Source organism: Microtus pennsylvanicus, chromosome 18, assembly GCF_037038515.1.
Source record: "Microtus pennsylvanicus isolate mMicPen1 chromosome 18, mMicPen1.hap1, whole genome shotgun sequence".
NCBI classification, from domain to species: Eukaryota; Metazoa; Chordata; class Mammalia; order Rodentia; family Cricetidae; genus Microtus; species Microtus pennsylvanicus.
In genome coordinates, this window is record NC_134596.1 from 20125389 (window position 1) to 20149612 (window position 24224).

At 41.2% G+C, this 24224-nt stretch overlaps 1 long non-coding RNA gene across 4 annotated transcripts in view; it reads left to right on the plus strand.

The window, feature by feature from the left end:
- The window catches only part of LOC142837731 (uncharacterized), a 45830-nt gene that overhangs the window by 8926 nt on the left and 12680 nt on the right, over positions 1–24224 (plus strand). The window contains exons 2-5 of one of the 4 annotated variants that reach the window (XR_012908332.1): positions 960–10725; positions 12543–12601; positions 14676–14796; positions 16613–16746. This is a non-coding gene — a long non-coding RNA (uncharacterized LOC142837731). The remainder of the gene's footprint in view (positions 1–959; positions 10726–12542; positions 12602–14675; positions 14797–16612; positions 16747–24224) is intronic. The other 3 variants (XR_012908330.1, XR_012908333.1, XR_012908331.1) reach the window with 3 other exon arrangements.

A 24224-nucleotide genomic window follows, 5' to 3' on the forward strand; every position in this document is an offset into this window, starting at 1 on the left:
TCTTTGCTTATTGTGCGTTAGCCTGTTTAGTCCCAAACATGCACAGTTTTCTGTTGCATATTTTCTCGTTGTCGTTGGTTATGTTTTCAAACACTAAAAAGAATTCAGTGTCATGAGATTTCAGGGCTAAGGTGTCTTAAAAGTTTTTTTTTTCCTTGATAGACTTGTCTGAGTGTTAAAGACTCAGCTTATTTACCCATTGATTTTTTTCCCAAGTGATTTTGGTTAATTTAATGGCTTTCAAAATCATGTATTATCTTGCAAAAATCTATTTTTTCCTATATACATTAGAGTCAAATAAAAGATGTCTAATCTTTTTAAGGATGTATAGTTCAGTGTTCTTCAATTACTGAAGAACTACTATTTCAACCTCCAGGGTTTTATTTAAAAAAAGAACTCCAAAATCTGTACTTTTTTTTGTATTTATGTGTATATGCCTGTAGGTACCTGCTGAGGCTATAAGAGGGGTCTGGTCCCCTGGAACTAGAATTACAGGAAGTCGTAAGCAACCCAACATTGGTGCTGGGAATCAAACTCTGGTCCTCGGCAGGAGCAGCAAGTGCTTTTAAGGACGGAGAGATCTCTCTCTCCACACACACACACACACACACACACACACACACACACAAACACACACACACACACACATCCCACTTTTTAACAAGTCTTAAAGTTGACACTGTTATAGTGTGATATAACATGTACAAGAAAAGACTTTGACTCTCCCTCTTTATTCTGGAAATTTCTGTTATACTTAAGTACTTGGATGATCTTGGGTCAGAATTACCCATCCCCTTTAAAGATCAGTGAATCAGATTTCTAGACAAGCACTGTGATGTTTACTTTGAAGTTTCAGTTACACAAAAGTTTGCCTAATAACTTAGAAGCAGTTCTATCCTAAACAAATTAAAATGGGGCATCTTTTAGCCACCATTTGAGTTTATGTTTTTCTGCCCTAGAGTCTCTGATTGTCAAGTAGGCGGCCTCGGTCTTCAGTTACTGTCTCGGTACTAACAGGGTAAGTGTTTAAAATTAAAAATGTTTCCAACAGTCCTGCTTATAGAGCTAGAAACATTATTAAATATCATTTAGATTTCTGTTTAGATTTGTATGTCCAGTCAGGAATGAGCAGTGTATAGTACCCCCCGCACCATCTCCTTCCTTTAAACAAACAAATAAAACAATACCACATATGTTAGCTAAAGAGAAGCCCTCCCTAGACAAACAAATAATAACCCTTCGAATGCAATGTCTCGGAAATACAGGCACATTGCTTTCATAATTGAATTCTTAATAAGGTTTTATTTCTTCTCGTCTACCTACTAATTCTTCTTCTGTGTTATACAATTTATGACTTTAAAATCAAACGTTAACAACATGCCATCATGGGCCTTTCTAAAGTGGGGAGAACTTTGGAAGCTAAATCCCTCTCTAAAAAAGGTGACAAGTGGCGGAGCAGGGTGGCATGCCCCTCTTTTTGGTGATGTCAGAAAAGTTTTCTTTTTAAAATTACTATTTTCATCGTTTTCACCAAGGGCAAAAGGGCAATGACAGGGGGAGGCAAACAAAAGCATTCTCTTCCATTCTCTGCCTCTTCAAACCCCACACGATAAACAAAGCAAAATCCACTTCCCACCTACCTCCCAAAGCAGCCCCTAGCACTGGGGAAGAGTTTCTGCAGAACTCACTGGGAAGCTTTCAGCACTCTGAGTTACCTAGCTTCTCAAGGGGGCCAGGCAATGGCCAGCCTGGTAGAGCGGGAAGCAAGAACCCATCACTGAGAGGCAAACTTAGGAAAGTAACTGTTGAAAGTCTCCAAAGGAGATTTGAAGAGGCAGGACAGTAGAAGCTGATAGAACCAGTTGTATTTTTTTTCCAAGGCATTTCTAATTTTTACGATTATCTCCCCCCCCACACTTCTTTTACTATCTGTCTTTGTGCCTCCAGGGCCAGGGAGAGAGTGGGGGCAGATCTGAGATTGCTTTCAGAGTTTCCTTCCTCTGATGATGGATTACCATGTCAATTTAAACGGCATAGGATTAATTTGTTTCAATGATTTCTCTTTAGGCTGAATGCCAGGCATTTTCTATCTCTCCCCCTTGCTCTTCAGAACAACAACAACGAGAGAGAGAGAGAGAGAGAGAGAGAGAGAGAGAGAGAGAGAGAGAAGAGAGATTTTCCATATTTTAAGTTGAGAGACAGTAATGGAAATAGACAAGTTGGGTGTACTGTGGCAACACAGTTACAGGTTTGAGTCTTTTTATCTCTGAAACATACAGTCAGTCACATTAAAATGAAATTGGTCCCAACGTTTATTCAATAAGTACTTGTCTTGTAGATAATCCAGTGTAGAGTGCTTCTGACATATAAGGATTTAATTTCTCTTGGACAAGTTATTAGTACAACACGTTTAAACTCACCAATACCAAGAGGTGATTGAGATCTCTAACAATCTTAAATGCTCACTGTGCAAAGAGAGTTTGTATGAGGGAGGACCCTTGGGAGAATGCACGTTTTACACATGCATCCATGCACACACGCGAGCAAGACAGGCACCCGTGCATGTCTGTGCCTGTATTCACACATCTCCTGAGTTCCCATGTCCACATTCTGCAGTGACGCTAAAAACAATTCCATCCATTATGCAGGTGTATCTAACCTTTCCAGAAATGAAAATATCCGGTTTTAATTTTTTGAAGGATTTCTAAAGTACACAAGAAAAAAAAATGCTTTTCAAATTCTCTTCCTCTGCAAGAACAGACCTATTATGAGGTAGAACGTGGTACGAGAAAGCACTTAGGTGCTATCCAAAATCAAGCACCGCCCTCCCCATCGCCTACCCCCCCCCCCACTCTTCTCACTTATACTAAACTTACAGCTAGCTAGGGGATGCTGCTGAGAGAAAAAGGGCAATTTAAGTGAAATGGTGTATCCTAAAGTGATTCTTTTATTTCCCAGTTTAAAGGGCATTCCTTCAGCAGTCTCAGAAAGATAGGAGAGGGATTCCAATCTAAGTACTGATCATCTCGGGAAAACATGATGGTTTCCACTCTTTTTTCCTAATGATCTCTCGTTATTCCAGGACCGCGCCCCAATGAAAATTTAGCATCATAGTTCAGAATAACAAATTGCATTCGAAATCTGAATACAAATAGTTTGCAGAGCCTTCTCCCTTTCTCTCAGCCCTCCGAATGCTCGGACGCTCTTTATTCTTGTAGCTTCCAGTTTGTAAGGACAGACACAATCAGAGGCCAATCAATGGCTGTCAGAATTGAATCTATGCAATTTTAATTTGCTAAAAAAAATAGTTGTTGTTTGCTAACCTTGGGGAGGAGCACTGTGTATCTCTGAGAAAACGGAATCTTGGAGAGCTCTCCCTGGGAAATGGTATTACATGTGAGCAGAAAATCCAGGCAAGAAAGGCTAATTGAATGGAAAGAGAGAATTAGGTTAAAAAATAGAGTACAATCTAATATCACATTTTCGCTAGTGTAACTTGAAATGAAGGTGTCTTCGAGTCGCCAGTGATGCCAGAGCGTTTAGATGTTGGCCACAGATGGGAACACCTATTGAAATGTGTCTGAAGAAGATTAATAGGGCTTGTCACTGTTGGGAAAGCACGGCTTGGCTGTAACTTTCCACCAGCCCAAGATGAATTACCGATGAATGCTCACTTATCAACCCCATCGCTATCGTTCGACACTAAATCAAATTGAGAAGTTATCTGCAATCAGAAAATTTCTTTTTAAAATAGACATATACCTTTAGGCCCCAACTCCTTAATAATCCCACTCACAAAACAATCCCCAGCCCTAGATGCTTCTTCGGTGCAAGCCGAATTATAGCTCAGTAATGAATATATTTTTAAAGTTCACACGCAAACGGACAGCTGGTCAGGCTGAGGAGTTTGACAGTATTTTAATGAGTATGAAGGCTTCTTGGAAGTCACCGTTTAATATTTCAGCAAATGCATTCATTTTTTTTCCCCGTTTAGATCCACTACTTCCTTAATGGAAAAGCAAAACGAGAGAGTGGATTTGCTGTCCTAACTTTGGGACCTCACAGTTTTCTAATGCTCTGGTGATATAAAATTATGAGGATTTTTAGTTCAGGTAGAGAACAGAAGAACAAAGTTAAATGGATGATTGAGAAAGGTACCCATGTGGAGTTTTTAATGGTTTAACGATGCTGCATATGTCTCATTTTGGGAATGTGTTGAGACTTCTATTGGACTAGGCGTTTAGTCGATGACTGAAGTAGACTCAGCCCCCCCCCCCAGCGCCAGTTTCCTCTTTTTAAAATTTTATTTATATTTATCTATTTATTTATTTTTGAGACAGGATTTCTCAGGAGTTATGGAGCCAGTCCTGGAACTCACACTGTAGACCAAGGCTGGCCTCGAACTCACAGAGATCCACCTGCCTCTGCCTCCCGAGTGCTGTGTTCTCTCTCTCTTTTTTTTTTTTAAAAAATAGCACCTCACTATGGAGCCTTGACTCACCTGGAACTTTGAGAGTCTCTGTTCTCTGTCCCTCCAATGCCATGTTTAAGGGCCTGAACTACCATGCCCAGCCTTCATATCTCATTTTGAAGGTGATTTATTTGAGAAGCAAGACAAGTCTTTATCTCCTTTTATTATTTATTAACCAACTCTGGGCAGCTAGTATCTTTCCAAACTTCGGTTCATTTTGTTTCAATAAAACCACCAAGTGCTGTATTTTGCAGTGCCCTTCCTACTTATGGAGTCCTTTCGCATGCAGGAGTCATTTGACTTCTACTGAAATTCTGTTCAGGCAGATTTTTGTTTTGAATTTCCATTTTGCTGATGAATAAACTGAGGCTGGGATGTCTGAAGTCAGGGAGTCAATAGAGACATAGACAGAACTGGAAACTGTGTTCCTACGTCTCGTCGTTTCCATGGGGAATTTTTTTTCTTACACCCCGAGTCATGACACAAATCGAGACCAAAAGACTATGGCAATGCTGATTATGACTAGCGTCTAACACGTGCTAGAATGTGAACACTAACATGCTACTTAACCTCTCTTCATTTCTTCAGTAGATCAGACAACAAAACCAGGTTTCTAGATGTTAGGGACTTGTCTAAAACACACATTGCTGGGCAACTGGGGACACTCAGGAAGTTTGAATCAAAAGCCAGTGATGATGGTAGCTGATTCTAGGTCCCAGATGTAATTGCAAGAAGTTTTGAATTGCACTGAGTGGGCGCAAGACATCTCTCTTATTTTCTGAATATGAAAAATTTTCAGATTCGGAGGTAGCGTGGAATAGCTCATGGCTCAGTTTCTTTGTATTTACTTATTATTTATGTATCTAATTTGCAGTGCTTGTGACCAAACCCTAGGGTCTCACACCTGCAGAGAAAGTCATGTACCACTGAGATGCATTGCCCAGCCCTGTACCCTGACTGTAAATTCCAGCTTTGCCAGTTACCAAGTATATGACCTCCATTCCACTGGCCTTTATTTTCCTCTTCTCAAAAAATGGGATGATTAGATTCAGTGTACTGAACTAGGATGTTTGGAGATGCTTTTCTCACTTCTGAAAATGAGGAGCGGAACCAAGAAGCAATTGCCATGTCCGAGTCGAGGGTCTATAGGACTCATTCACAGGTAAGAGGGATAGCTCCCCCCTTCTAGAGGCTGTCAATAAGAATGCTCAGCACTATGAGAAATTATTTTATTTGCTTTGCCTCTAGAGAATCTGGAACTGTCATCTCTAATGGGCCTGGACCAAGACCCACGCAGGCTCAGGTCTCTTCTCCCAAGTAGCATCTTATTTGTCTTCAATTTATACGCAGCATTTGATGATTTGAGATCAGCACCAAAGTCCTCATGATGCTTAATACAACTCAAATGCTCTGTAGATAGTTTTATTACATATAGTTACACTATATATAGTATAGAAAATATGTATGTATATATATACACATATATTAGATATATATACTTTTCTAAACTATATATATATATATAGTTTAGAAAATAAACAAGAAGCTGTAGCCGTTTGGTAAAGGGACAATGTCCTTCCTTCCTCCCTCCCTCCCTCCCTCCCTCCCTTCCTTCCTTCTTTCCTTCCTCCCTCCTTTCCTTCCCTCTCATTCCTCTCTTCCTGCTTGTCTATCTTGATTTTCATGTTCAGACTGGCTTCAAATTCATGACCCTTCGCTCTGGGCCTTCTGAAGATACTAGGTCTAATATGGTAAAATTACATATTGAACTTCAGTTGTTTGAACTCTCTGCTAGAGTGGGCTGACTGGACTTGAAGCAGGGAAGGTTGCTTAGAGCATCATATAATTTAAAATTCTGGCTGTTTTCCAGGCGAATTAAGAGGACTCGAGGTCTGTAGCAGCATGGGAGACTGGTACTACTGAGATGGAACACCTTTTCTCTTGGTCCCCACACTGTGAATCAATACCGCTTTGACAACATGGTATTGTTGTCCTGCCATGCTTCTCGTTCAACCAGTATATTTATTTGGTCCTCTGGCTATTTCTGCATTATAACTTTTTTTGTTTGAATGGTGGTGGGATTTGAGACAGGGTTTCTCTGTGAAGTCCTGGCTGTCCTGGAACTCACTCTGTAGACCAGGCTGACCTTGAAATCACAGAGATCCTCCTGCCTCTGCCTCTGCCTCCCGAGTGCTGGGATTTTGTTTTTGTGATATGATAGTTTGTGTGAGTTGTTAACTGATTGTAATGTGGAAATTTTTCTAAGTCTCTATCACAATTATTTCTTGCGATACTTATAAAGCTAATCAGTTAGATAGCCAGAACTAATAATCAATCCTACAGTAAGAATGTATTTGGTACTACACACCTGCAATCCCAGTCCTCAGAAGGCGAAGACGGACAGATCAGCAGTTCAAGGTCATGCTCAGCTGCATAGCAAGCTTCAAGTTAGCCAGGGCTACAGGAGACCCTGTGTGCAAAAATAAACAAGTAAAAATGAATCTTTAATTTCTATTAGATCGCAGCAGTACTCTGCCGAATTGCTATTTATTTCAGCTCTCCTCTGATGGTTTCCAGCAAGAAAAGTCTGTCTCTTAAACCTTCCCTTTCCTTCCCGTCCCAAATTGTCTTTGCTTGGTCACTGCCTGCTTGGGGAAGGCTCGTCTGGGTTTAATCAGAAGTTACAAGACAAAATGTGCATTATTAAGAAATATAAATATTTTCAGAAGCAATTAAAGGGATGAAAGATTGATTCATCGTGTAGATTAGATGTAATTTGAAGCGGCTTGTTCTAATGAGAGCTACTGGGACCTAAAGTCAGGAGCTGGCTTGGCCACCAGTTAGAAATCCCAAGCATTCACAGTAGTAACCTGTAAGCGGTTCTCATTTCTGATATGCCCAGACACTTTTTTTTTCTTGCCAATGTCTGGGCTAAAACTCCTTCCTTACTCTGCTTCGGGACTTAATAACAGTCACCTTTGAGAAATCGTGAGTAATTCTTTCTTCTCTTTAGTGCTTGTATAGAAGGGAGATCCTTCCATTTTACAACCCCGGAAGTTGGCTGAGCACTCACTTTCATAAAAACATTTTGGCTTGGAGGCGTCTGTATTACAATTTCTTTCCTTGGCTTAATAAAAGGTATCACATTATCTACCTGGCCAATCTCTATTGGCTTTTAAAATTGAGACATGGAAAAACCTAATAAGCCTCATTAGGATATCTGCTTTAAAACAAAACAAAAAAACCCACAACACACACATATGCACACACACACACTCACTCACTTACATACATAAAACCACCACCACCAACAACAACAACAACAAAAAAACCCAGGCTGCCTCATTGAGCATATTACTTTGAAACATCCCAGCAGAGCTGGGTGGCCGGGACTTGAATACAGGTATCCTAATTTGAAATCTTTGTTTGTCTGGTAGTTCTGGGGGAAAAAAAAAGAGGGTCTCTGCCTAATATGTAGGTGGAATTTTAATACACAGGGGATCAAAACCTGATTGTTGTATTTTGTTTTTATTTTCTTTCTTTCTTCCCTTTAATCCCACCTTTTGTCCCCATGGCTGCGTGTGAGAGATGGCTTGATTTTTCTAGAGAGGCTTCACCCAACCACAGCTGGAAGTCCAAAGAGGACCGAAAATGTCTTTAAATCAACACAAGTCCAGGAGCCTGAGAGAACAAGTTTTCCTTTGTTATGGGGGATAGTATTATTTGCTGTAGGTTTTTTTTTGATATACATTCTAAATTAGGCCTGCAAAGGCATGCTTCATCTTTAATTCATCACTCTCAGCTGAAAGAGATTAGCAATGTCTAGCACGCACCCCTCGTATGGTGCTGACCTCATCAAGTATGGCCTAAAATTAATTAGCCTCATTCATTCCAAATGGACAAGGATAATGGAGCAGCAGCGTCTTAGCGATGACCATCACACATTGTATGCGGCATGTTTAAAAGGCCTTGAGTTTCATGTAGATTAAAATTCTTTCCAGAGCTCACAACATGCCTGAGTTATCAAGGACCTAGAGCAGAGCCCTGTCGCTTTTAGACATGCGTGGTAGCGCATGTGGCTTGTATGTGCCACGGGTCTTTTGCCCGTGTCTGTTAGCTATGTCTCCTTTCAGCTGGTTGGCCCTCCAGAATCACACCTGGAGTACTTGCCCAGCAAAAAACCTGACGCTCCATCCTGTGTGAACAGATCCGGTAGCCCTGTTAGCATGCTGAGTGCATGTTTTTGATTGCTACACAGAAGACAAGGACAGAGGAAAGGCTGCAGCTATTTTCCACCAAAATCCTTGTCGGTCTCTAATGTGGACACAGAACAGTTCCTTAAAGGAAGACTCAACTTTTCTATTTTGAGTTATTTTTTTAAACTTCCAATGTCATTTCCCAGTCTTCACTGTTTTGATCATATTTTAAAACATGACCGAGGATCAAGTTAGAAGAGCAAGTCCCTTCAATTTACCATCTTACTAAGATTAGCTTATTTTTTTTCCTCTACTGGGGATTGACTAAGAGAGGCCAAATTTTTGAATATCAAAACGGCTTTCTTTTTGAGCCAAAAAAATCTTGACTTGAGTTCTTTGGGATCCTCAAAGACATCGTAAAATTTATTTTTATGAACAGTACTTTGGGACTATAGTTCAGAAGAAAGAACCCATGACTTCTGTGTTTTTAGGTTTTAATTTTTAAATGGTAAGAAATATAGTCAGTTTCGGAAAAAGGTACCAGAAGCATTTTGGTAGCCAGGATCTTTATATAGTGTACGCTTCTTAAGAAAAGAATTATCCCAGAATAACTTTGTCTGGTGAAATAAAGAAATAGATTTTCAGTGTAATTTAACAGCAAAGCTTTCATTTAATCAAGCTTACAGTTTTAGGGAAGTAATCTTTTCAGAGATCGTTGATGTACTAAGCTGCACGTGTGTTATTTAAGATCATTTTGTCTTATGATACAACAAAAATTGGAAGTATGCGTTCACTCTTCCTATAGACAGAAAAGGTACCCTTTTCTCGAAACTCGCTCTTGCTCATTGTTTATGGCAGAAGCCATTTCTTTCTAATGGCCAGTAATCACCTATGTGCAGAAGCTTATCAATTAGTAACGGCGAACCTATCATTTGGATGTCAAAGATTTGCCTTTAGATCTTCCCAAACCTCTGGCATATGATTGGAGGAAATTAGCTTAAAGTCTGGGCTTCTGCTCTCTAGAGGAATAAGAAGTGAAAGAGGAAGAAAGATTAACTTATACAAGTTTGATTTTACAGTCACAGTTTAGCAGACCCTGGGATAAGCAATGACATACTGAAGACCTTCAAAGGTCGAGAGAAATAGGTAAATTGCAAATTATCATCTAGTCAACTTGGAATGTCTTGACAAATAAATGAAACTGTAAATAATGAGAGATATTTGGCAGCAGTCCTCACTGAAACACGTGCTATGAAACATATTTTGCTAATAGTAAAAATGAAATTATATTTACTATTGAGACAAGGGGACGCAAGCATTCTGCACACTGTAGTTTGTTTAAATAAAACGCCTCTCACATTTTACTTAAGCTATTATATTTTTTTAATCAACAGAGGTGAAGATAGCAGACATGCTCTAAACGCAAGGGTTAGCGTTATGAAATGTGAGTTCATTCGAATGACAAACTCAAAGCAAGATTCAGATTAACTTACCAGATCTCAATTGGTGCCCAGGAAAACCACAAATCTTTAAACTTCCAGCATTTGAAAGTGGAAAAGGGAGGCATTAAACTTTAAACAAGCGTGGGAATACCCGTACCTCAACTCACTGCCATTGGGGTAAGCTGCAGTTCCTGTTTGGGTTCACAAGGAAACCTTGAGCCAAAGATGAATAGAAGTTAGCTTAGGCTAGACGGAACTGAAAGGTGTTTTTGGAATGTCTTTGTCTTAGTTTTCTTTTTTGAAATTCATCTGGAGATGAAGAGAAGGACGGTATATGAAGAGAACTTGCAGTGATGTGTATGAAAACAGCCAAAGGGGAAGAACAGGAGAGAAAGTCCTAGCCTTTGAGTTGGTAAATAATCTTGTCTTTTTTTGTTGTTGTTGTTGTTTCTGAGATACAAGGACTGGAACCCAGGACTTTGCACACCTCAGGTGATCTTTCTGCCATAGAGCAAAACCTCCAGTCCACAGAGCGGTTTTCAGCAAAGAGACGGTGAATGGAAAATTGTCAGCTAACATCTCAAGGACACTTCATGACCCCAGGCCCTGTGCTAAGGTAACTTGGTTTTTTACCTCAGATGTCAGGAAAGTGTTACGACTTCCACTCTTCAGGTGACGATGATAAAGCTCGGGGATGCTATACAAGCTGCTCAAGGTCACACTGTTTATAAAAATGACCTGATCCAGCATGTCCCATTCTGTTCTGTCTAGTGCTAGACTGCTTGTCAAGAGAAAATGCAATCATATTTGTTGGATAAATGAATGGCTGTAGACTATGCATGGGAGTGAACTTCCAATTTCTGGACAACGAAAGCCAATAGGAAGTACCGATAGCATTTTCTGGGGGGAAAAAAAAACCGAAGAGAGGAGAGTGTGTCCTGTCTCATATTCTGGTCTCTCAGGTCAGAAGGTAGGGGTTTCCCAGTCCTCCCACAAATCTCTGGTCTTCTATCTGACAAGTTGAATTAGATATAGGGAGAGAGAGAGAGAGAGAGAGAGAGAGAGAGAGAGAGAGAGAGAGAGAGAGAGAGAGAGAGAGAGAGGATTGAGAAATAGAATGGAATTTAAAGAAAAAGTCTTGGCAAGACATTGACTTGGAATCAAAGATGAAGAGAAGAGAAAGAGCAGTCTCCTCCTAAGCAATGATTAGCAGAGACTTTGACTACATGTTCTGGAGATAATTAACAGAAAAATGTGACAAGGGAAGTTTTGAAGAAGCAAAAAGGAAGGCGTGAGAGGAAAAGAAAAAGAAACTAAGAAAGAAAAAAAGAAAAAGAAAAATTAAAGGCACTCTGAGATTTTGTTACTGACTTGAAAGATACAAAGAAAGCTATGCTGTTTATTTCGTTTATTTATTTATTTAATCATTTATTTATTTATTGCTTTTTCCTTTTGAATTCTAAGCTAAAGATTTCCCAGCATAAAGAAAATTTCATTTCTTGTGTTGCATAGGTAGCTGCACTACCAAATCTGCTATGCAAATGCTTTGTATCATATGGTAATATATGAAGTGTCCTTATATCTCTTATGGCCCATAACTTTTATCTCTTTTAATGTTACACTGAATGGGCAAGGTATATGTATTTGTCTCTGCTTTGTAGAGGCCTCCTCTGTGAGGTTCTGTAGCCTGCCCTCTACAAGACAGCTTAAATCACTAAAGAGACCATCCCAATCTTTTGCCAGAACTGCTTTCCTCACAGAGCATGAGAGGCATAATTTTAGCCTGAAAATGATGTCAGGGAACAGCTGGTTTAGGCTAGCATCATGACGGCGCACACTGGTAACAATATATTATTCTTGGTTGAAGTTCTGTCTTGCTCGGAAACCTGCCTGTTGTCTTGCAGGTGGTGTTCACTCTGCGAGACTCAGCCAAAACTGTTCATGTAGATTAAACACGCTTCCTTCCACTCTTGAGGATGGGGGACCAAAGAGAGAGGGGATGAACGTAAGAAAATACGGTGGAACTCTGCACAGAGGCTTCTGTGTTTCCTGTGTATTTACCTGGCTGTTTCCAGGGACCTTAGAGTTGAGGAACAGACTGAATTCACACTCCAAACTGTTCTCTGTCAATTGAGAAAAGTTCCAGATTTTTTTTAAAACAGCATGCCAAGCTTCTATCTGGAAAGGGGTAACAGCATTTGGGACCAATTACCTAGATTAGGAGGCCACAGAAATCTGTTTACACTTTGTAGCCCAGGGCCCTCTGGCTCTGGTCCACAAGCTGGAGCGTATAACTGGCAGGAACTCCAGACTGACGTTGTCTTCCCCCTTGACCTCTGTGTCTGACCAGAGAAAGGCAGGTAGAAAAAAGCCCTCTCTCTTGTCCCTTGCCTGAGATATCCAGTAAGTAGGTCACAAACTATTATCTTCCAGGTAAAGGAGATGATACAGAGGTTCCCTGCAGTGATGACATGGGTTCATCGCTCAGCACAGTGAGTATTGTGTCAGGGTGTGGATTTTTGGCTTGATGCTCCTCAAAACTGACCATTGGCAAGAGAAATTAGGTATAGCAGTCTCCTGCCATCTTTTGTTAAATGGCCACAACACTTTGATTTAACTTTGCTTTTGAATACGTTACAGATTAGTCAGTGGCCAAGGGTAGATAGTAGATAGTAGATAGTAATATTATCACCATGAAGACTGTGCCAAACAGAGTGTGCCTAGAAATAAATGGTAGCAAATTGGAGATATTATTATTATTATTTTTGAGACAAGGTCTCATATGTGGCATTGGCTGGCCTGGAAATTGCTATGCAGACCAGGTAGACTTTGAACTCACAGAGATCTGACTGCCTTTGCCTCCCAAGTGCTCAGAACATGATCACCACTGTGCTTAGCAAATATAGATATCTTGACCAAAATAGAATCTTCTAGAACATTCGGTCTAACCTCTTCAGAGTACAAAATGTACTTGTTTTTCAGAACTCTGGTAGTTTCAAAATCCTTTGAAGTTACTTATCTTTCCTTGACATAATCCTGAGGCTAGTGGCTTGCCCTTGCCTGTAGAAATGTCCCCAGAGGTGAAGAAGGCGTGAAGAATGAGGGGTACCCATCCCACAAGAGCCAGCCTGCCAACTGGAGCAGGGCTGAGGAGACAGGTACAGTTTCACCTGTGGTCAGAATGCCTGTGTGCATCGCTTAAGCCAGACCACACTAAATCCTACTGGTAGTCTGGTAAATTGGAAATAACCACAGGTAGGGACTGGGCTCTTTTTTCTAAAGTTCTCTCTCTCTCTCTCTCTCTCTCTCTCTCTCTCTCTCTCTCTCTCTCTCTCTCTCTGCCAGCAATTTTGTGTTCCAGGCATGGTGGCACACAGCTTCAATCCCAGCATTCGGGGGCAGAGGCAGGCACATCTCAGTGATTTCACAGCCTGTCTTGTCTACCCAGCAAGTTCCAGGCTAGCCATTGTTACATAGTGTGACTCTGTCTCAGATATTGTGTGGGTGAGGGGGGGGAAGATAAGAGAGAGAGAAAGAGAGAGAGAGAGAGAGAGAGAGAGAGAGAGAGAGAGAGAGAGAGAGAGAGAGAAGAGAGAGAGAGAGAGAGAGAGAGAGAGAGAGAGAGAGAGAGAGAGGAAAAACTTTTGGGATAGATTCTCATTTTCTACCTCATTGATACAGGGTCTCTCTTATACATGGTGTACTTCTGGCTAGATGTTTGGGTGATTCTTCTGCCCATCTTCCTGTAAGAGTGCACCCACCTTTTCACATGGGAATTAGTCAAGTGTGCTATCTGCTGAGCCACCTCCCAGTCCTCTGAAATCGTTTAGAAGGACTTAGACGAGGACCTGGAGGGATGGGTTATAGCCAGGAAGAGAGCTTTTTGCTCCGTGAGGGAACCCAGCACCCATGTGGGATAGTAGCTCACAACTGCCTGTAAATCCAGCTCCGGGAGTCATCTCCAAAGCCTTTGCCCTCTGCAGGCACGTGCACACAGGTGCACATACCCTCTTACAGACGCACGTGCACATACATAATTAAATCTAATAAAAATAAATTCTGATATAAAGAACTTAGATTGACCCTGCGGCGTGAACTCTTGGAGGCATTCTGGTCCCATCATCCAGTGGCCCTGAAGGCAACTAAGAGACAGCGCCACTCCACCCCTTCACACCTTAACACGAAACTGGCTACAAGACCCCATCTTCTTCTATGTTGAATTTCCCTGATCCTGGCTTATCTCAACCATTTACCATTTTCGACAATGTCAGAGCCTCTGACACTCACAATTAGATCCCAAATTAGCTTAGAAATGATAGTAAGCGCTCAGCTAAATGATAGGGTGGCCCCTGGGGACCAGACCAATTTCCTAGAATACGGTTAGGACCAAGTTGCTGTGGAGCGATGCTAAGGTGGACCCTGGCGACGTGCCTGCTCTGATGGCAGCAGGGATTTCGTCTGACACTAGAGATAACATCTATAGCTCTACATGGTTAGTTGGCATGCTGATATTCCCTTACCTGGAGGACAGACAATCTTGAAGTAATGTTTTTGTTTGGATTTAAGGTTCTATAACAGAATGAAGAAGGTGCGGACACATACCCATGGGCGGAGGCTTGGAGGACATTGTTCATGTTCCTGCTGAAGCCAGAGTTCTAGAGATAGACGGCTGGTCAAGGAAATGAAGGTAGAGTTTGTGAATTTCAGATTCCAAGAAGGTGACATACATGCATGAAGGCCTGGACCACAGCCACTAGGAAAGACAGAGGGGGAAAGTTTCCTGTCCTACAGTCCCCATTCTTCCAATCGCTTGTGTTTTGAAGGCTTTGGTTGTATATGGGAGCAGCAGTCACACTGGGTTGGATTCTATCCTCAGAGCCATCAGAGTTGCTTCTGCCTAGGAGAAAATTTCCAGTATTTAAGAATAACAGACACACCCCTCACCCCACTACTTCTGTTTCACTGGGTCCACTCCCTAACTGCCCTAGAGCCAGACCTCCGCTTTCCCTGAGTTGGCCTGGATCACCAGAGTACCTTAAGAGGGCTCGTGAAAAAGACAGAATACTCAGAACTTCTGTGACTGTCACAGACAGTGTGCCATTACTGGCTTTAAACAGAGCCTCTCATGGGGAAGAACTCCCGCATCCTGGAGTCAGATGCCAATCAACTTGGGCATGTACAAGGGATTTAATGCTTTTAAGGATGTTTCATGTTTATCCCCATTAAATTTCGGTTTGCTTTGGCCTTTTGAGAGCTTCTAGAATCTATCACTCTCATCTTCTGCTGCTTTACAGACTGGCTAACACTAATTTCCCCCCATAGTTTTGCTCAATTACTGAACTAAATTTGGAGCCTATCGGGGTTTCTGGCATTTCCAGTGCTTTTATGGTAAAAAAAAAAAAAAGTACACATTGATTCTGTTTGCTTTTAAGTGGTGCTTACCAGAATATTTTCCAAAGTGAGATTTGCTTGGATCTAAATCCTGGCCTTGCCAATACACCATGTGTGTGAGCATCTTAATTTATGTGGGACTCAGTTTCTTCGTTTGTAAAATGGAGATACTGGTAGAAGTAGTGTCTACAGTTGTTTTAATAATCAAATGAATTAACACAACATATAAAGCATGCACATTAGAACCTGGGTCATGATGGGCATTATTTATTATAAAGGTAAGATGAATTGAGACTGGATCTTAAGAGTGAGGTCACCGTCTTGTTTACAGCTATCTTCTGAAAGCTGAAGAAATGTATTTGCCGTCAATAGGCTGAGCTTTTGAACAAATAATTTCCATAATGATAGCAGCAGGTAATCTACTCAGCACAGTAGTTTCTAATGCTAACAGATATTCAATGTGTTAATACACAAACAAATAAACCAACCAACCAACCAATCAATCAATGAATCCATCACTCTTGGGCCAGAGAGACAACTCAGAAGGTAACGGTGTTTACTGCCAGCTCAGCTTGGGACCAGCATGGTGCAAGGAGCGAACAGACTCCCATGGGTTATTTTTGGATGTCCACACACGCACTATGGCTCATGTGCATGGACACACACACGCACACTCACACACATACACACACACGAAAGAAAATTTTTAAAAAGTAATAACTAATAGTTAATCTTGGCCATGGAAAGAGCAGTGTATATATTAAATATTGGGCCACCTCCATGGTAATTTTTTTTTCCCTGTGAGATAGCACCAGTAGGGCCTGTACTAGCTAGACAAGTACGCTACCGTTGAGCTATGTTCCTAGCCCCAAACCGAGGATCTTCATCAAGGCTAAAATATTGTGTTTCTGTTCGGCTAACAAAACCAGAAAAGTCCTGCTTGCAAGTCCAGTCTGACTGAATTGAGAGGGGGAGAAAAGCATTCCGCTCAGTCTGTGCCCGTAGCAGGCTGAGCAAAAATGCTAGGTATTTTTAACATGAAAAAGACCTGAATGAGAACGCTAGTCTTTTGCAGATCTTCATTTTGCTTAAAAAACGTTGTACATTTCTAGGCCATAGGAAGACTCACTTAAAAAACAAAATTCTTGGAAGAAAACTGTTCAAAGTGTCATCTACCTCGTGGGCGGCTCTGCTCTGTCCTCTCCATAAACACCACCAGCGAAGCGGCGACACTGGGAGTTCCTGAGTAAGTCCATGGCACTACAATGCTCCCTTGCGTCACAGCTGCGAGCTAAATCAAGTTCTCCTCCGGCTAGACATTTCGATCTGTAGGAGACAGCCTTCCCAGGCGGATCTCGTTGAACTCCAGTCCTTGCTAATTTAGGTACAGGTTGGGCATTTCTCTATTAATACAGCGGAGCTCAAAGAACGAGACCCCCTTGTATGTGTTTAGTAGGTCCCCCCCACCCCCATGTTCTCACCTGCTGTGCGGCCTGGGAGGAGTTTTGCTGTGGAAGCAGAGGCCAGAGGGAACACGATACACAGTTGTTGTGTGTGGAACGCGCTAATGCTTTTGACAGCAGCCACCTGAAAGGGGTGTAGCAAGTCATTTGAAATTTGTACACAGACTGCCCTATCCATTACACTCTCCCATATCATACCCATAATCTCCAAGGGCAGAGATGCTATTACACTCGGCAGGCCAAGATCTTCTGAGCTTACACACACCCAGCTCCCACCAACTCCGCCGTGGAGGGGCTTCCGTGGGAATTTTCGGCAGAATGTATTCAGTCCAGTTCAGTCGCGACCACAGCAGGCCAGGCTAAAGAGAGAGACCTGGCTGCGTGTTAAAAAGGCTGAAGGAGAACAAAAAAGCTGCCAGTTTTCACAAGCAACCTTGTCCCTGGAGCGTTAAGAACTGTAGCTGGATACTCACCACCCTCTTTCTCCTTGTCCCGCCACCTGTGGACCCCAGGCCTTGACCGGAAATAGCTGAAACAGTCACATTTTTAAAAAAAACGCTGGGTTCTTGACTCTAAAATGGACAATGAGTTAATTTGAAAAAAAAATAAATGAATAATCCAACATAGAACCATAGGCATTTTGCACAGTTTCCTTTAGCAAAGTTCTGCTTGATCATTGCTAAGGGAATCCGGCACAAGCAACTCCTGGAGAGTTCTCTTCACAGATGCAACCATGTATTTCTTTCTTTTTTTTTTTTCCCCTGTGGATCAGGTTTATTTTTTTAAATAAACAGATTTTAAGACAATCTCACAAAGCGACTAAAGTGAAACATTTGCTTCAGTTATCACAGGGAATCGATAGAGCTGTACTTTAGTACCCGGGACTCCATCATTGATAGAGATCATCTGGACTCGTATACCACACTCCAGTGGCAATTCAAACTATTTTCAAGAGGCTGCAGAGATGCCTCCGAGGTTAGAGTACCTGCTGCTCTTGCAGAGGACCCAGGTTTGGTTCCCAGCACCCACGTGGCAGCTCACAACCATCTTTTACTCCAGTTCCAGGGGTTCCAATGCCCTTTCCTGACCTCCATGGGCACTGCACATACATAGTACATATACATTTATCCCACACCCATACAAATAAAATAGAAACAAATCTTTAAAGCATTATCTCAGAATGAAAAGAGTTATCAAATATACGATTATATTTTGGTATTAGATATACAAATATCTAATCACAGTTTATCTGAAATTTTGACAAAGGTGCTTTACATTTCTAAATGCTAAAGATGTTATGTGTTTGTCTAAAACAAAAGTCATATGCATTTTACTTTGCAGGTTCACAATATCATTCTGAGAAGGGCCCATAAAGTTCAATAGAATCCTACAGGGCTCTGTGAGACTAGGAAAGTTAAGCTTCTCCACTTAAGAATATACAGTTTCCACGTACACATTCATCGACTATTTTATTTCATAGCCTCCACCACCAATGGTTGATTTAGGATGCTGGTTCTACAGGTAACGGTATGTCTGAAAAGACTGGGGGTGGATACTGTAGCTCTTGACAACAAAATTGGCTACACCGTTCGTCCTTTAGTTGGTCAGTGAACAGCCATGCCCACATGCATTTCTTTTAAAGACAAAAGTAATCACTCAAACTAGTATGTTTGCAGAAGACACTTTCAGTGTATGTGTGTGTGTGTGTGTGTGTGTGTGTGTGTGTGTGAGAGAGAGAGAGAGAGAGAGAGAGAGAGATAGAAAGAGAGAGACACACAGAGAGAGATATAGAAAGATTGGTGATCGTAATGTAGCCATTTCTATTTATATAATAAAGCCAGCAGGAATAGAACTCATGGACCAGCATGATGGTTCAGCAAGTAAAGCCGCCAAACCTATTGACAGGATCCCAATCCCCAGGATCCACAAAACGGAAATAGAGAACTGACTTCTGCACATTGTCCCTTAGCCTTCCGGTGCATGTGCTTGTCATGAGTGCCCCTCACAATCCCACTCACAATCTAAATAAATAAAATGTACTTAATATTTTTTTAAAAACGAAAAAGCAGGTTTACTGTGACCATAAATTCAGGAGATCAACTTCTAAATGAGAGGTAAAGTTGACGAACCTCTCTGAGACTATCTATGCAATGCTAACAACGCCAAGTTCACAAGTGATGCTAAGTTCATTAGTTATATCTTATCAACCAAGCAGAAAAATATTAAAGAAGAAATCTGTACTCCGCTTCTCACCTCACATCCATACATGTTTACGTAGACTCTCAAGTTCTGCCTGATTTTTTGTGCATCTAGCCTAAGAGAAATCCTTGAGAAAAACAAGGTACCCTCCTGCTTTTTGTTCATGTTTTGCCCCATTTTCTGGTGTCCCTTCATTCTCTCCGGCTTGTAATATCACAGGAATGTACTAGCTGCTGCAAATTGATTTAGGACATGAAGCATTTTCTTAAAAATTAAGTTCTTCCTGAAAACGTAGCAGGACAGGCAGCATCCACAAAGCATGATGGGAAAAAATGCCTAAGGTTGAGCTAAAATAAAAAATGCCGAATGCTTTATGTCAAGGAGGAGGGGAAAGGGATCAGACAAGAGAAACGAAAGGAAAAGCGGGACAGCAGGGGAAGCATGGCGGAGAGGAGGGACCAAAATTAGAACAAGAGGCACTGTTTATTAATAACCTTACTGACCCACAGGCCCCTGACACAAAATACATTAAGGATTCTTGGGACACTCTGGCCTGTCACTCACAGGAGGAGCCAATAAAATAGCACTGGAGACTGCAAACATTCTGATAAGAGATGAGGAAGGACAAGGTAATCAGAGTAAGGAGCAGCATAGACTCAGAGCATTTAAATGCCCTGTGGTCCATTTTCTTCCTTTCCAGCACCCTACCAGGATGTTACCTACTATTGATAACTGAAGACAAGCCAGGAGGAGAAAGTACTATGCTCTGGGTTGCTCGAAGAATATGCATTTAGGGAAGAATGTTTAGAAATGATAGACACCATGATGAAATAGCCCCAAGTCACCTCTGATTCTGCCTCTTTGGTGTAGTTATTGCTAACACGTTGGTATATACAGCCTGACCTTTCCCATCTGCTTTTTTCTTTCTTTTTATTTTTTCTTAAGACCAGGTCTCAAGTAAGCCAGGATAGCCTTGAACTCACTATATAGCTGGAAGTGACCTTGAACTTCCCGATCCTCCAACCTCCACTTCCCAAATGCTAGGAGTATCAGTGTGCACCACCAACATCTAGTTTTCTTTTTATAAAAGTAAAACATAAGATCATTGAGGCTCTACTAAATAGTCCATTGATCTATAAATGCTTTTTTCTTTTTGGAAGCTGTAATAAATATTTGCCCATATTGTTAAAAACGATTTTAAACATGTTTTATGCTGCTATTATATCCTTACAGGTAGGTCCTGGAATTCTCTGGGCAGTTATGCCATTTGACTGTGATGCTGGGACTGGATCTGGACAGGGACTTATGGATGTTAGGAAAGCATTCTGTCACTAGGCTACATCCCAGCCCTATCATGACATTTGTAATTGTGCCTTTTGTAAAATATCGTGTCTCCAGTTTTTTTCTGGATACATTGTTGCAAGTGAGACTCTTGGGTGAAAGTTTATCTTCCTTCCTTCCTTCCTTCCTTCCTTCCTTCCTTCCTTCCTTCCTCCCTCCCTCCCTCTCTCCTTCCCTCCCTCCCTCCCTCCCTCCCTCCCTCCCTCCCTCTGTTTCTTTCTTCCTTTCTTAATATTTGCAGAGTTTCCCTCTGAAGTCGTATGCCTTATTATCGTTTCACAGTTATTAACGGGGATGTGGAATTCTCCAGATAGTGGTGGTAACCCAGGTTGGCTGGAAATCAGTAGGTAGCTGAGGCTGGCCTTGAACTTTCAGCACCCCTCCTACGTCAGACTTGCATTGCTGGAGTTATAATTGTGGACTGCCAGGCCCAGCTTTTTTTTTATATTTCTTGGTTATCTTGTTTTTTATATGTACGTAGTGATTTTTATGCTCTAAAACATTATTATTTACTTAACTTTTGTTTGCCAGTTCTATGGAGTGGTATGCTGATTTTAAACTGCACATTTAAAAAAATGCAATATTGCATTTATTACTAATATCTGACATTAATATGTAATCTCAGTGCTCTGAAGGCTGAGGTAGGAAGGTTGCTCAGGGTTCAAGGCTAGCCTGGCAGACAGTCAGCTCCAGGTCTCAAAAAACTAACCAACCGATCATTTCAACCACTCAATCTTAAATTTATTAACCCCTTCACTATCCAATATTTGGGACACTGTTCTGTCTAAGCTTTTTAGCTGTTGACTTGTCTATGTGCATTTGTGAATGCAGATGTCAACTGCTCTTCTCTCGTCTTTGCTGTTGGGGCTGACTAGGCTCTGTGTGTCGCAGGGTGAGATTGTGCAGACCCCCTATTTCTTTTTTTTTCCTTTTCTTCTTTTTTGTAACCTTGGAGATCATTTATGTATCTCAGTTCTCCTGTAGTCTGTTTTGGTCCTTGCAGTGAGAATTCACTTAATAAAACTATTTCTCAATTCCGATCAAAGAGCTTTATGATACTGACCTTCTTTCTGTTTCTCTGTATTTTATTTCTTTATCTTTTCTTCTTCACTTTGCCCCAATCCTTCCCTTTTCATCATTTTAAGTATCTTCCATATCCGGTAAGCTTTCCCTCAACGAGCAGTAACTCTTACACCTCACTGAGTTCTCCAGGTGATGGAGGTGCATTCCTTCAATCCCATCACTTAGGAGGCAGATGCAGGTGGACCTCTTGAGTTCGAGGCCAACCTGGTCTGCAGAGTTGGTTCCAAGACAGCCAGGGCTACACAGAGAAACCCTGTCTCAAAAAAAAAAAAACCAAACAAACAAAACAAACATTCCTAAATTTAAAACATGAGAGATACACACTTGTATTAATTAATGTTGGGAATCTAAAGTTTCTAATTTTGAGTTACCTCATGCGTTCTCATTTATCTTTTTATATGATTCATTACATTTGGAGCTGCTTCTTCTTCTTCTTCTTCTTCTTCTTCTTCTTCTTCTTCTTCTTCTTCTTCTTCTTCTTCTTCTTCTTCTTCTTCTTCTTCTCTTCTTCTCCTTCTCCTCCTCCTCCCTCTTCCTCTTCTTTTTTCCTCTTCTTCCTCTCCTCCTTATCCTTCTACTTCTTCCTCTTCCTCTCTTTCTCCCTCTCCTTCCTCTTCCTCTTCCTTTTCTTCTTCTATAGCCTCACATTCAGTGCTTTTCTGCATGTAATTTTTCTAAGATATTTTCTTACTGTTTTCTGGAAAAAGTTATTTGTTTATACATTCTTTTCTGTCATATTTGCAGTTTGACTGGTTTCTTACTCAAATAATTAGCTAATTTTGGTTCTTTTTGAGTTATCTAGATGGATGATATCATGACTCATAGACAAGAATTTTTCTGTGCCCCAGACTGCCTGAAAATGTAATTTCTATATCTGCTCTTGTGTTTGGGTCCCCTCCTGCCCTCCACTTCCCTGTAAATCTCCCTTCCTGAGCCTTCTGTTTGTTGGCTGTCACATCAGATGCCTCCTGGGCCATTTTTCCAAATATTGAATAAGTGTGACCCTTTCTATGCTTGAGCGTTCTCTGTGGATGCAGACACCTCCTGCACGTAGCATTGATTCTTCTTTTCATGCCCAACTACCCATTGTTCCCTGGCAGTAGAGCTCCCCTTTAATTCCCAGGCAGTAAAGATCTGAGCTGCCCTTGTTTTATTTTATGTGAAACCACCAGGCTATTTTCTGCCAGCTGAAAAGTTAGTGTCTTGCATAAGATTTTTATATTTTTCACATTTTTAAGGAAATGCTAAACTATTTTCTCACATAGAAATTATCATTTCATTTGAATTTGCTGACTTTTTGCCAGTGGGAAGTAAAAATAACGCAAAGCTCTGCATATGCCATGCGAAAAGAATTGGTTCCATGGGTTTAGCCTGGTTAAAACAATACGTGAGAAGAGACTGAGGGGGAACAGTAAAAGACTCCTACACCAACAATCTCTGATGAAGTTTGGGGTACCTATGTTGGGGCAGACTGGCAGATGCCTCTGGAGTAGGCTAGGGCTAATGATGGTGGAGCCTTGAGCATGTCACATTGTCACCTTCTGCCTGCATGTCTTCACCTACAAATTGGGAGATAGTGCAAGAATTAGCGACAACTCGCATTAAGCGTTTAGTTTGACACATGTCACCCAGCACACCCGTAGTGTAGTTGCTGTTGCGACTATCAGATTGGAAGGCGGTACGTGGATACTATGTAAGAAAACAAATGGAAAATAAAGACCCTTCTCTCCCTAGAGCCAATCCCACATATATACTTAAGAGTTTTAGGACTTAGGCAACAGAAAGAGACGTAGTAGGGATGGACTTAAACTTCTGCCCAGCACAGGGGAAACTGTTAGTTTTCTTTCCCCTCTTCTGACTATCGGGTTTTCTTTGGACCTGACTTGCTGTCACACACTGTTGGGGCAAGCCTTTTGCGTGCGGAGACCCTGCTTTTCTCCGGAAATGCTAGATATTAAACCACTGAGCTCATGTGCCTGTCATTTAAGAAACTTGTCAAGACTCCTTAATCTCGCCAATTTGCTAGCCCAGGAAAACATCCGTATTAGTACGAAACTTGGATATTAAAGAGAAAGGATACTCACAACTTTCTTCTTCTATCTTTCCCCACACAGATTGAAATCTGTATATTTTTAAAAACATGACAGGAGGTAACCGCATTATGATTGTTTAAAATCAATTATCCTTTACTTATATGTATTTGACCTTGTTTATTTTATCTGTCCTCCTTTCCCACAGGGGTAGACTGGAGGCCCCCATTTGGTTTTTATTAGTGTAATCAGTTAATAGCTGTTGTATAATGCTTTACTTATTGTGTTAATTTTCTGTATTTATGTCCAGAGGCAGCTTCCTGGAAGACCACATTAAAAAAAAAAACCCTCCCCGCCCCCCACCAAAAAAGCCTAACCTCTTCTTTAACGGGTTTGGTTACCACTGATAGCTTCAGCTCAGATTATTGAACACCATTGGTCTACGAGGGTATTGAAAATACAGATAGACTGTAGCTATTATTCTAAATATATATCTGTAGTAAACCTAAATGTTCTAGTCGCATGACAGAGCTCAAATGCAAACCCTAATGGCTGCAGTGACATCAGTGCATCAGTTCCTTGAAGTCACTCAATCACATGCACATGTG